The following is a 12,176-nucleotide window of genomic DNA, read 5'->3' as shown; positions in this document are numbered from 1 at the left end:
TTGTCTGGTCCAACAGCTTTATTCGCATCCAGTGTTGTCAACTGTTTCATTACATCCTCTGCTATCACCTCTATATCTGATAGTCTTTCATCTTGGGTAATCTCTTCTAACAAAGGGAGCTGCTCAGGCTCGGTTGTGAACACTCCATGGAATTTTGCATTCAGTACCTCGCAGATTTCCTTGTCGCTTTCTGTATATGCCCCTTCTGTTTTCCTCAGTCTTGTCACTTGGTCATTTACCGACATCTTCCTTCTTATATGGCTATGTAGTAATTTTGGTTGCTTTTTCGCTTTGACTGCAATATCATTCTCATAATTTCTTTCCGACACTCGTCTTATGTTAATGTAATCATTCCTAGCTCTGTTACATCTAATCCTGTTGTCCTCTGTCCTTTGTCTTCTGTACTTCCTCCACTCCCTCCTGCTTCTCACCTTTGCTTCCTGACACTGTCTATTAAACCATGGGTTATTATATTCCCTCCTGCTTTTTTCCTTTATTGTTGGAATAAATCTATCTTCAGCCTCCTTGCATTTCAATATGACTTGGTTCATCATACCTTGCACTGTTTTTCCTCTAAGTTCTTCCTCCCACTGCACTTCTCCCAGGTAGTCCCTTATCCTTCTGTAGTCCCATTTTCTGTAATCAAGTCTCCTTTCCCGGACCTCTTGTCCTTTGGTCACAATTTTAAACTCCATCATGTAGTCAAAGACTAGGACACAATGGTCACTAGCTCCTAGTGGTATTTCATGTTCCAACTGCTCGATGTCTTCTACATTCTGAGTGATAATGAGATCTAATAGGCTGGGCGTATCCCCTCCTCTTTCCCTAGTATCTTCTTCCACAAGCTGTGTTAGGAAATTCCTGTCAATAACGTCTACCAGCTTCGCTCCCCAGGTCTCTTCCCCGCCATGGGGATTCCTCGTTTCCCAATCTATCTCTCCGTGATTTAGGTCCCCCATGACCAGCAGCTTCGCTCTCATTCTATGCGCTAAAGTTGCTGCCCTCTGCAGTTCATCCATACATGTCTTGTTGCTGTCCTCGTACTCCTGCCTGGGCCTTCTACTGTTTGGTGGGGGATTGTAGAGTATCAAGATTACAATCTTCTTCCCATCCACTGTCAGAGTTCCATGTATGAAGCTCGTGCTTTAATTGGTACCCGGATTTTCCAGCTCATCAAACTTCCATTTCCGCTTTATTAGTAGTGCCACTCCTCCTCCCTGTCTCTGTGTCCTTTCTTTTCTTATCACCTGGTACCCCTCTGGAAAGATTGCATCCGAGATCATACCATTTATTTTAGTTTCCACTATTGCCACTATGTCTGGGTCTGCCTCACTAACTCTTTCTTTTATCTCTTCTGCTTTATTGGCTACCCCATCAGCATTGGTGTACCAAACCTTGAGACTCTTCTTGGAAACTCGGGTGTCAGAGTTCCCCCTTTCACCAGGGGTCTGGGGGGAACTGGGGGGGTGTCTGGGGGGCAAGTGGGGGCTGTGGGGGTGAGTGGGGGGGGGTGCTAGGGGGGTGCCTGGGAGTGCCTGGGAGTGCCTGGTAGGCGAATGGGGTCTGGGCATCTAGGGGGGTAGGAAGGGCATAATGGGTCTGAAAGTTAGGGGTCTGAATAGCATAGGGGGGCTGAGAAATAGAGTGAGACTGAGAGTCAGATAGAGGTTGAGAGGTTGGGGGGGAGAGGGATACTGAGGGCGGAGAGCTGAGATGAGAATGGAGCATGGGTGCTGGGAGTGGAAGAGAGGGTATATTAGTTAGGGGGGAATCGGGGGTAGGTGGGGGTTTTGGGGTAGAAGAGGGGAAGAGGGAGATGGGGGAAGGTGTTAGGGGGTCACAAGGTGAGGGGGTTAAATGTGGGTTGGAGGTGCATAGGAGGGGTGAGGGTTGGGTGGGGTTTGGGGGTGAGTGGAAGAGGGGTGCAGTGGAAGCTGGGATGGAGTAGATGGAATTGAAGTCAATGGGGTAGAAGGGGCAGGGGAGTAGGAAGGGGTATTTGGGGAGGGGGGATGGGAAGGTGGGTTTGGGGAGGGCATGGCTTGACCCACTGGGGTCGCTGACAAGTGTGATGTAGCAGGGGCAGGGGAATCGTTGGGGAGGTGCAAATGTGGAAGGGACAGGGGGGTTTTGGGAGGCTGAGGCAGGGGGGAGGTATAGGAGGGCTGAGTTGGGGAGGATGCGACCTGGGAGGTGGCCTGGGAGGTGACCTGGGATGTGACCTGGGAGGTGAGACTACCTGAAAGGCTAGTTCGGTGTCGTTGTTGCCATCTATTTTTGTGGGCTATTTGCTCATCTTTCGTCATAAACCTCTCTATAAACACATTGTAATGGGTTTCACTTCCTCTGAGTAAATGCTTGGTCCTCATTATGTACTCCACTGCCTCCTCATTGGAGAATTGCACCAGAACAGGTCTATTCTTGGTACAATTGTAAGGTCCAACCCGTCGATTTATATCCACCTCGTGTTCTGCCATTCCTGCTCCAATACACCTCAATATCTCGTGCAATTCGTATTTTTCTGTTTCTATTCTCTCTTGTCTTGTTGGTGCCCTAGATTCGAATAATCCATGTATTATAATAGACCGTCTCCTCGTTAATTCATTGTCATGCTGGTAGCCTGTCCCCTGGGGATTCCCCATCCCAACCGTAGTCACTAACCCATCCCCCACTAATCCTCTATCCTTAGCCATGCTGCTAATCCTTCCTAATTCGTTTGTGATACGAGCACATTCCCTCTCCCAGTCCTCTCTTCCCTTCCTAATCTCTTCCTGAACATAGAGCATAAGTTCTTGTTTCTGCCTCTCTACCGCATCCTGTATTTGCTGAAATACCTCACTTTTAATCCCCTGGATTAGATCCTCCAACCAATCACTCCTTCTCTCTACAAATTTCCCTATTAATTTGTCTATAAATCTGTCCTCCTCCTCATCCCTGCTGGTGATTGACCTTGAACCCCTTCTAGTCATTGCAGTAACAATCTAGCCAAAAAGGCGCTCCTCAATACCTTGCACAATCTGCTAACACAATAGGTGAGTGAATCTCCAATCATCATCCCACGTGGTGGTATAAGGGTTGCTGCCGGGAGGTGAGGTCACGCGGTCAGAGGTCGGTGAGGCCTGCTTCCACACTGCACACTGCCACTGCACACTATTTTGAATTACGCTAATTAAACTGTTTTTCTTCACTACCTTATGGCTCTGGTCAAAACCCAAGGTTTTTTCATTCACTTGTACACTCTTTTTCACTTCGAGTTTGCCTGATTACCCCTCCCACTCCACTAGTGAACCAGGAGCTCCCAACTCCTGTGTGTGTGCGTGTGTGTGTGTGTGTGTGTGTTTGTGTGTGTGTGTGTGTGTGTGTGTGTGTGTGTGTGTACTCACCTATTTGTACTCGCCTATTTGTGCTAGCGGGGGTTGAGCTTTGGCTCTTTGGTCCCGCCTCTCAACTGTCAATCAACTGGTGTACAGGTTCCTGAGCCTACTGGGCTCTATCATATTTACATTTGAAACTGTGTATGGAGTCAGCGTCCACCACATCACTGCCTAATGCATTCCATCCGTTAACTACTCGGACACTGAAATAGTTCCTTCTAATGTCCCTGTGGTTCATGTGGGTACTCAGCTTCCACCTGTGTCCCCTTGTTCGCATCCCACCAGTGTTGAATAGTTTGTCCTTGTTTACCCGGTCGATTCCCCTTAGGATTTTGTAGGTTGTGATCATGTTCCCCAATACTCTTCTGTCTCCCAGTGTCGTAAGGTGCATTTCCCGCTGCCTTTCCTCATAACTCATGCCTCTTAGTTCTGGGACTAGTCTAGTGACATACCTTTGGACGTTTTCCTGCTTCGTCTTGTGCTTGACAAGGTACGGGCTCCATGCTGGGACCGCATACTCCAGGATTGGTCTTACATATGTGGTGTACAAGATTCTGAATGATTCCTTCCACAGGTTCCTGAACGCCGTTCTGATGTTAGCCAGCCTCGCATATGCCGCAGACGTTATTCTTTTTATGTGGGCTTCAGAAGACAGGTTTGGTGTGATATCAACTCCTAGATCTTTCTCTCTGTCTGTTCCATTAAGTACTTCATGTCCTATTCTGTAACCTGTGTCTGGCCTCCTGTTTCCACTGCCTAGTTTCATTCCGTTGCATTTACTCGGGTTGAACTTCAACAGCAATTTGTTGGACCTTTCACTCAGTCTATCTAGGTCATCTAGTAGCCTTCTAGCATCCTCTGTTTCAATCCTGCTCATATTTTTTGCATCATCAGCAAACATTGAGAGAAACTATTCTATACCCTCTGGGAGATCATTTACATGTACCAGAAACAGTATAGGTCCAAGGACTGACCCCTGCGGGACTCCACTTGTAACGTCTCCCCAATCTGAAACCTCACTCCTCACACTGACTCGTTGTCTCCTGTTGCTTAGGTACTCTTTTATCCAATGGAGTACCTTCCCTTTCACTCCAGCCTGCATCTCTAGCTTTTTCACTAGCCTCTTGTGTGGCACTGTATCAAAGGCTTTCTGACAATCCAAAAATATGGAGTCAGCCCACCTATCTCTTTCTTGTCTGATTTTTGTTGCCTGGTCGTAGAATTCAAGTAACCCTGTGAGGCAGGACTTGCCATCCCTGAACCCATGTTGATGCTGTGTTACAAAGTTATTACGCTCCAGATGTTCCACTAGCTTCCATCGCACAATCTTCTCCATCAGCTTGCATGGTATGCAGGTTAGGGACACTGGCCTATAGTTCAGTGCCTCCTGTCTATCCCCATTCTTGTATATTGGGACTACGTTAGCTGCCTTCCAAATTTCTGGCAGTTCCCCTGTTGCCAGTGATTTGTTATACAATATGGAGAGTGGCAGGCACAGTTTTATTGCTCCTTCCTTTAGTATCCAAAGGTGTGTGTGTGTGTGAGTACTCATCTAGTTACTCACCTAGTTGTGTTTGCGGGGGTTGAACTCTGGCTCTTTGGTCCCTCCTCTCAACTGTCAATCAACTGGTGTACAGATTCCTGAGCCTATTGGGCTCAATCATATCTAAATTTGAAATTGTGTATGGAGTCTGCCTCCGGTACAACACTACTTAATGCATTTCATTTGTTAACTACCCTGACACTGAAAAATTCTTTCTAACGTCTCTGTGGCTCATCTGCGTACTAAGTTTCCACCTGTGTGCCCTTGTTCGTGTTCCACCCGCGCTAAAGAGTTTGTCTTTGTCCACCCTGTCAATTCCCCAGCGAATTTTATAGGTGGTTATCATGTCTCACCATACTCTTCGGTTTTCCAGGGTTGTGAGGTTCAGTTCCCTTAGCTTTTCCTCGTAACTCATTCATTTCTGTTCCGGGACCAGTCTGGTGGCATACCTCTTAATCTTCTCTTACTTCGTCATGTGTATAACGTGGTATGGACTCCAGGCTGGAGCTGCATACTCCAGGATTGTTCTTACATAAGTGGTATACAGGGGCCTGAACGATTCCTTACCCAAGTTTCTAAAGGTAGTTCTTATATTGGCCAGTCTAGCATATGCCGCTGATGATATTCTTTTGATGTGGGCCTCTTGGGACAGGTTCGGTGTGAAATCGACCCCAGAACTTTCTCTCTATATATGTGTGTGTGTGTATGTCTGTGTGTGTACTCACCTAATTGTACTCACTTATTTGTGCTTGCAGGGGTTGAGCTTTGGCTCTTTGGTCCCGCCTCTCAACCGTCAATCAACTGGTGTACAGATTCCTGAGCCTACTGGGCTCTATCATATCTACATTTGAAACTGTGTATGGAGTCAGCCTCCACCACATCACTGCCTAGTGCATTCCATTTACTAACTACTCTGACACTGAAAAAGTTCTTTCTAATGTCTCTGTGGCTCATTTGGGTACTCAGCTTCCACCTGTGTCCCCTTGTTCGCGTCCCTCCAGTGTTGAATAGTTCATCCTTGTTTACCCGGTCGATTCCCCTGAGGATTTTGTAGGTTGTGATCATGTCCCTCCATACTCTTCTGTCTTCCAGTTTCGAGAGGTGCATTTCCCGCAAGTTTTCCTCATAACTCATGCCTCTTAGTTCTGGGACTAGTCTAGTAGCATACCTTTGTCCTTTTTCCAGCTTCGTCTTGTGCTTGACAAGGTACGGGCTTCATGCTGGGGCCGCATACTCCAGGATTGGTCTTACATATGTGGTGTACAAGAATCTGAATGATTCCTTACACAGGTTCCTGAACGCCGTTTTGGTGTTAGCCAGCCTCGCATATGCCGCAGACGTTATTCTCTTTATGTGATGCTTCAGGAGACAGGTTTGGTGTGATATCAACTCCTAGATCTTTCTCTCTGTCTGTTTCATTAAGTACTTCATCTCCTATTCTGTATCCTGTGTCTGGCCTCCTGTTTCCACTGCCTAGTTTCATTACTTTGCATTTACTCGGGGTGAACTTCAACAGCCATTTGTTGGACCATTCACTCAGTCTATCTAGGTCATCTTGTAGCCTCCTACTATCATCCTCTGTTTCAATCCTCCTCATAATTTTTGCATCGTCGGCAAACATTGAGAGGAACGAATCTATACCCTCTGGGAGATCATTTACATATACCAGAAACAGTATAGGTCCAAGGACTGACCCCTGCGGGACTCCACTTGTGACGTCTCGCCAATCTGAGACCTCACCCCTCACACAGACTCGTTGTCTCCTGTTGCTTAGGTGTTTGTCTATCCAACGAAGTACCTTCCCTTTCACTCCAGCCTGCATCTCCAACTTTTGCACTAGCCTCTTGTGTGGCACTGTATCAAAGGCTTTCTGACAATCCAAAAATGTGCAGTCTGCCCACCCTTCTCTTTCTTGCCTTATTTTTGTTGCCTGGTCTTAGAATTCAAGTAACCCTGTGAGGCAGGACTTGCCATCCCTGAACCCATGTTGATGCTGTGTTACAAAGTTCCTTCGCTCCAGATGCTCCACTAGATTTTTCGCACAATCTTCTCCATCAGCTTGCATGGTATGCAGGTTAGGGACACTGGCCTGTAGTTCAGTGCCTCCTGTCTATCCCCTTTCTTGTATATCGGGACTACGTTAGCTGCTTTCCAAATATCTGGCAGTTTCCCCCTGTTGCCAGTGATTTGTTATACACTGTGGAGAGTGGTAGGCACAGTTCACTTGCTCCTTCCTTTAGATCCCAAGGAGAGATTCCATCTGGCCTACAGCCTTTGTCACATCCAACTCTAGTAAACACTTCCTTACTTCCCCGCTAGTAATCTCAAACTCTTCCAGTGGTTCCTGGTTAGCTATTCCCTCACTTACCTCTGGAATTTCTCCTTGCTCTAAGGTGAAGTGTGTGTGTGTATTTTCACCTAGTTGTGCTTGCGGGGGTTGAGCTCTGCTCTTTCGGCCCGCCTCTCAACTGTTAATCAACTGTTACTAACTACTAACTAATTATTTAATTATTTTTCCACACACACCCCGGGAGCAGCCCATAGTCTAACTCCCAGGTACCCATTTACTATTAGGTGAACAGAGTCATCAGAGTGAGAGAAACTGCCCCATTTGTTTCCGCCTCCGACCCCTGACCGCTGTTCACTCAGCCACGAGGCCTGTGCTCCGCTAGTGCTAGTAGTACAGGTAGTGAAAGGAGGATATTATTTTTCTATTTTTTTAATTTTATCGGCGGCTTCCTGACGAATAGGAAGGCCTGGGTATAATACCCAGGAGTGCCTGGCTATAACAGGCCTGGAGTGACAGCTGAGAGAGAGAGTTCAGGGGGGCCCTGATGATACCCACCATAAGAGCCCGCTGGATACCTATTGGAAAACACCCTTAGATGCCCAGCGAAGAAAGCCAAGAATGCCAAGTCTGGCTGGCCCTCCTGGCTAACCCCCGTAAACCAACCATGGGGAGCTAATGATCCGGGGCCTTCAGCTGGTGATAGGGATGAGGGGGGAGTTAGGGAGGAATGTAAGGAGGGAATTAATAAATTAATAAAAGAGGGACGCAAGAAGGGAATAGGGAAGTAGAAAAGGAAGAGATGGTGTTGGGAGGGAAAGATGAATAGAGAGTATGAGAGTTTTGAGAGGTCATGCAACAAAAAGGGAATGGAGAAAGATATATATATATATATATATATATATATATATATATATATATATATATATATATATATATATATATATATATATATATATATATATATATATATATATTATTAAATATGACCGAAAAAGTAAGATTAATAATTCTAACACGAATTTTCTCAATCTTTCGTACATTTCTTTTCACTGTTGGAGGTAAATCAAAAATCAATTCTCCAAAATTCATTTTTATTTCTAGTCTGACGCGACACGAGCGCGTTTCGTAAAACATATTACATTTTCAAAGACTTTAGTTTACAAATACACAACTGAATAGAACTTGATGATGATGATGAAGATTAAGCCACCCAAAAGGTGGCACGGGCATGAATAGCCTGTAAGTAGTGGCCATTTTAAGCCATTACCAGTATCAAGAGCTGATACTGGAGATCTGTGGAGGTGCGAATGCACCCAGCAGGATGGGAGATGTCTCCCTTGTGAATGTGTTAAGATGAAGATGAAGCCACCCAATAGGTGGCACGGGCATGAATTGGTAAGTGGTGGCCCTTTTGAGCCATCACCAGTATCAATAGATGATACTGGAGATCTGTGGAGGTGCGACTGCACCCTGCGTGACGGGAGACGTCTCCCGTGGCTTCCAAATGATTGATTGATTTGATGAAGATTAAGCCACCCAAAAGGTGGCACGGGCATGAATAGCTCGTAAGTGGTGGCCCTTTTGAGCCATCACCAGTATCAAGAGCTGATACTGGAGATCTGTGGAGGTGCAACTGCACCCTGCGTGACGGGAGATGTCTCCCGGAATAGAACTGATTGATTGATGAAGATTAAGCCACCCAAAAGGTGGCACGGGCATGAATAGCCCGTAAGTGGTGGCCCTTTTAAGCCATTACCAGTATCAGGAGCTGATACTGGAGATCTGTGGAGGTGCGAATGCACCCTGCATGACGGGAGATGTCTCCCTTGTGAATGTGTTAAGATGAAGATGAAGCCACCCAAAAGGTGGCACGTGCATAAATAGCCCGTAAGTGGTGGCCCTTTTAAGCCATTACCAGTATCAAGAGCTGATACTGGAGATCTGTGGAGGTGCGAATGCACCCTGCATGACGGGAGATGTCTTCCTTGTGAATGTGTTAAGATGAAGATGAAACCTCCCAAAAGGTGGCACAGGCATGAATAGCTCGTAAGTGGTGGCCCTTTTGAGCCATCACCAGTATCAATAGATGATACTGGAGATCTGTGGAGGTGCGACTGCACCCTGCGTGACGGGAGATGTCTCCCGGACCAAATGGTGACCAGGCTGGCGGAATAGAACTGATGATGAAGATTAAGCCACCCAAAAGGTGGCACGGGCATGAATAGCCCGTAAGTGGTGGCCATTTTAAGTCATTACCAGTATCAAGAGCTGATACTGGAGATCTGTGGAGGTGCGAATGCACCCTGCATGATGGGAGATGTCTCCCTTGTGAATGTGTTAAGATGAAGATGAAGCCACCCAATAGGTGGCACGGGCATGAATTAGTAAGTGGTGGCCCTTTTGAGCCATCACCAGTATCAATAGATGATACTGGAGATCTGTGGAGGTGCGACTGCACCCAGCGTGATGGGAGATGTCTCCCGTGTTTTAAACAGATGAAGAAGATGAAGATGAAGCCACCCAAAAGATGGCACGGGCATGAATAGCTCGTAAGTGGTGGCCCTTTGGAGCCATCACCAGTATCAAGAGCTGATACTGGAGATCTGTGGAGGTGCAAGTGCACTCTGCGTGACGGGAGATGTCTCCCATGAATGTGTCCAAGATGACGATTAAACCATCGAAAAGGTGGCACGGGCATGAATAGCCCGTAAGTGGTGGCCCTTTTGAGCCATTACCAGTATCAAGAGCTGATACTGGAGATCTGTGGAGGTGCAACTGCACCCTGCGTGACGGGAGATGTCTCCCGGACCAAGTGTGGAATAGAACTGATTGATTGATGAAGATTAAGCCACCCAAAAGGTGGAACGGGCATGAATAGCCCGTAAGTGGTTTTAAGCCATTCCCAGTATCAAGAGCTGATACTGGAGATCTGTGGAGGTGCGAATGCACCCTGCATGATGGGAGATGTCTCCCTTGTGAATGTGTTAAGATGAAGATGAAGCCACCCAAAAGGTGGCACGGGCATGAATTGGTAAGTGGTGGCCCTTTTGAGCCATCACCAGTATCAATAGATGATACTGGAGATCTGTGGAGGTGCGACTGCACCCAGCGTGACGGGAGATTTCTCCCGTGTTTTAAACAGAAGATGAAGATGAAGCCACCCAAAAGGTGGCTCGGGCATGAATAGCCCGTAAGAGGTGGCCCTTTTGAGCCATCACCAGTATCAATAGATGATACTACAGATCTGTGGAGGTGCGACTGCACCCTGCGTGACGGGAGATGTCTCCCGTGAGAATGTGTTAAAATGAAGATGAAGCCACCCAAAAGGTGGCACGGGCATGAATAGCCCGTAAGTGGTGGCCCCTTTTGAGCCATCACCAGTATCAAGAGCTGATACTGGAGATCTGTGGAGGTGCGACTGCACCCTGCGTGACGGGAAATGTCTCCCGTGGATGAGTAGATTGATGAAGATTAAGCCACCCAAGAGGTGGCACGGGCATGAATAGCCCGTAAGTGGTGGCCCTTTCGAGCCATTACCAGTATCAAAAGATGATACTGGAGATCTGTGGAGGCGCAACTGCACCCTGCGTGACGGGAGATGTCTCCCGGACCAAGTGGTGACCAAATGGTGGAATAGAACTTACGCATCTCCGATTTTATATCTACATTTGAGTGAGGTGGATGGGGTGAGGTGGCATTAATAGGGTATTAATTTCATCAACACAAGACAGAACAAGAGGTGGTATTAATAGGGTATTAATTTCATCAACACAAGACAGAACAAGAGTATTAATAGGGTATTAATTTCATCAACACAAGACAGAACACGAAACAATGGATATTGAATAGAAGTGTTTGTAGAAAGCCTATTGGTCCATATTTCTAGATGCTTCTATATTGGAGCGGAGTCTTGAGGTGGGTAGAATATAGTTGTGCAATAATTGGCTGTTGATTGCTGGTGTTGACTTCTTGATGTGTAGTGCCTCGCAAACGTCAAGCCGCCTGCTATCGCTGTATCTGTCGATGATTTCTGTGTTGTTTACTAGGATTTCTCTGGCGATGGTTTGGTTGTGGGAAGAGATTATATGTTCCTTAATGGAGCCCTGTTGCTTATGCATCGTTAAACGCCTAGAAAGAGATGTTGTTGTCTTGCCTATATACTGGGTTTTTTGGAGCTTACAGTCCCCAAGAGGGCATTTGAAGGCATAGACGACGTTAGTCTCTTTTAAAGCGTTCTGTTTTGTGTCTGGAGAGTTTCTCATGAGTAGGCTGGCCGTTTTTCTGGTTTTATAGGAAATCGTCAGTTGTATCCTCTGATTTTTGTCTGTAGGGATAACGTTTCTATTAACAATATCTTTCAGGACCCTTTCCTCCGTTTTATGAGCTGTGGAAAAGAAGTTCCTGTAAAATAGTCTAATAGGGGGTATAGGTGTTGTGTTAGTTGTCTCTTCAGAGGTTGCATGGCTTTTCACTTTCCTTCTTATGATGTCTTCGACGAAACCATTGGAGAAGCCGTTGTTGACTAGGACCTGCCTTACCCTACAGAGTTCTTCGTCGACTTGCTTCCATTCTGAGCTGTGACTGAGAGCACGGTCGACATATGCGTTAACAACACTCCTCTTGTACCTATCTGGGCAGTCGCTTTTGGCATTTAGGCACATTCCTATGTTCGTTTCCTTAGTGTAGACTGCAGTGTGGAAACCTCCGCTCTTTTCCATGACTGTTACATCTAGAAAGGGCAGCTTCCCATCCTTTTCCATCTCGTAAGTGAAACGCAGCACGGAACTCCGCTCAAATGCCTCCTTCAACTCCTGCAGATGTCTGACATCAGGTACCTGTGTAAAAATGTCGTCAACATACCTGCAGTATATGGCCGGTTTCATGTTCATGTCGACTAAGACTTTTTGTTCGATGGACTAAGACTTTTTTCATCTTGAATTCAATTAGGACTAGGGAAGGGGGGTGGGAA

Source organism: Procambarus clarkii, chromosome 39 (genome assembly GCF_040958095.1).
Source record: "Procambarus clarkii isolate CNS0578487 chromosome 39, FALCON_Pclarkii_2.0, whole genome shotgun sequence".
NCBI lineage: Eukaryota > Metazoa > Arthropoda > Malacostraca > Decapoda > Cambaridae > Procambarus > Procambarus clarkii.
Note: the sequence above shows the minus strand (reverse complement) of the source record.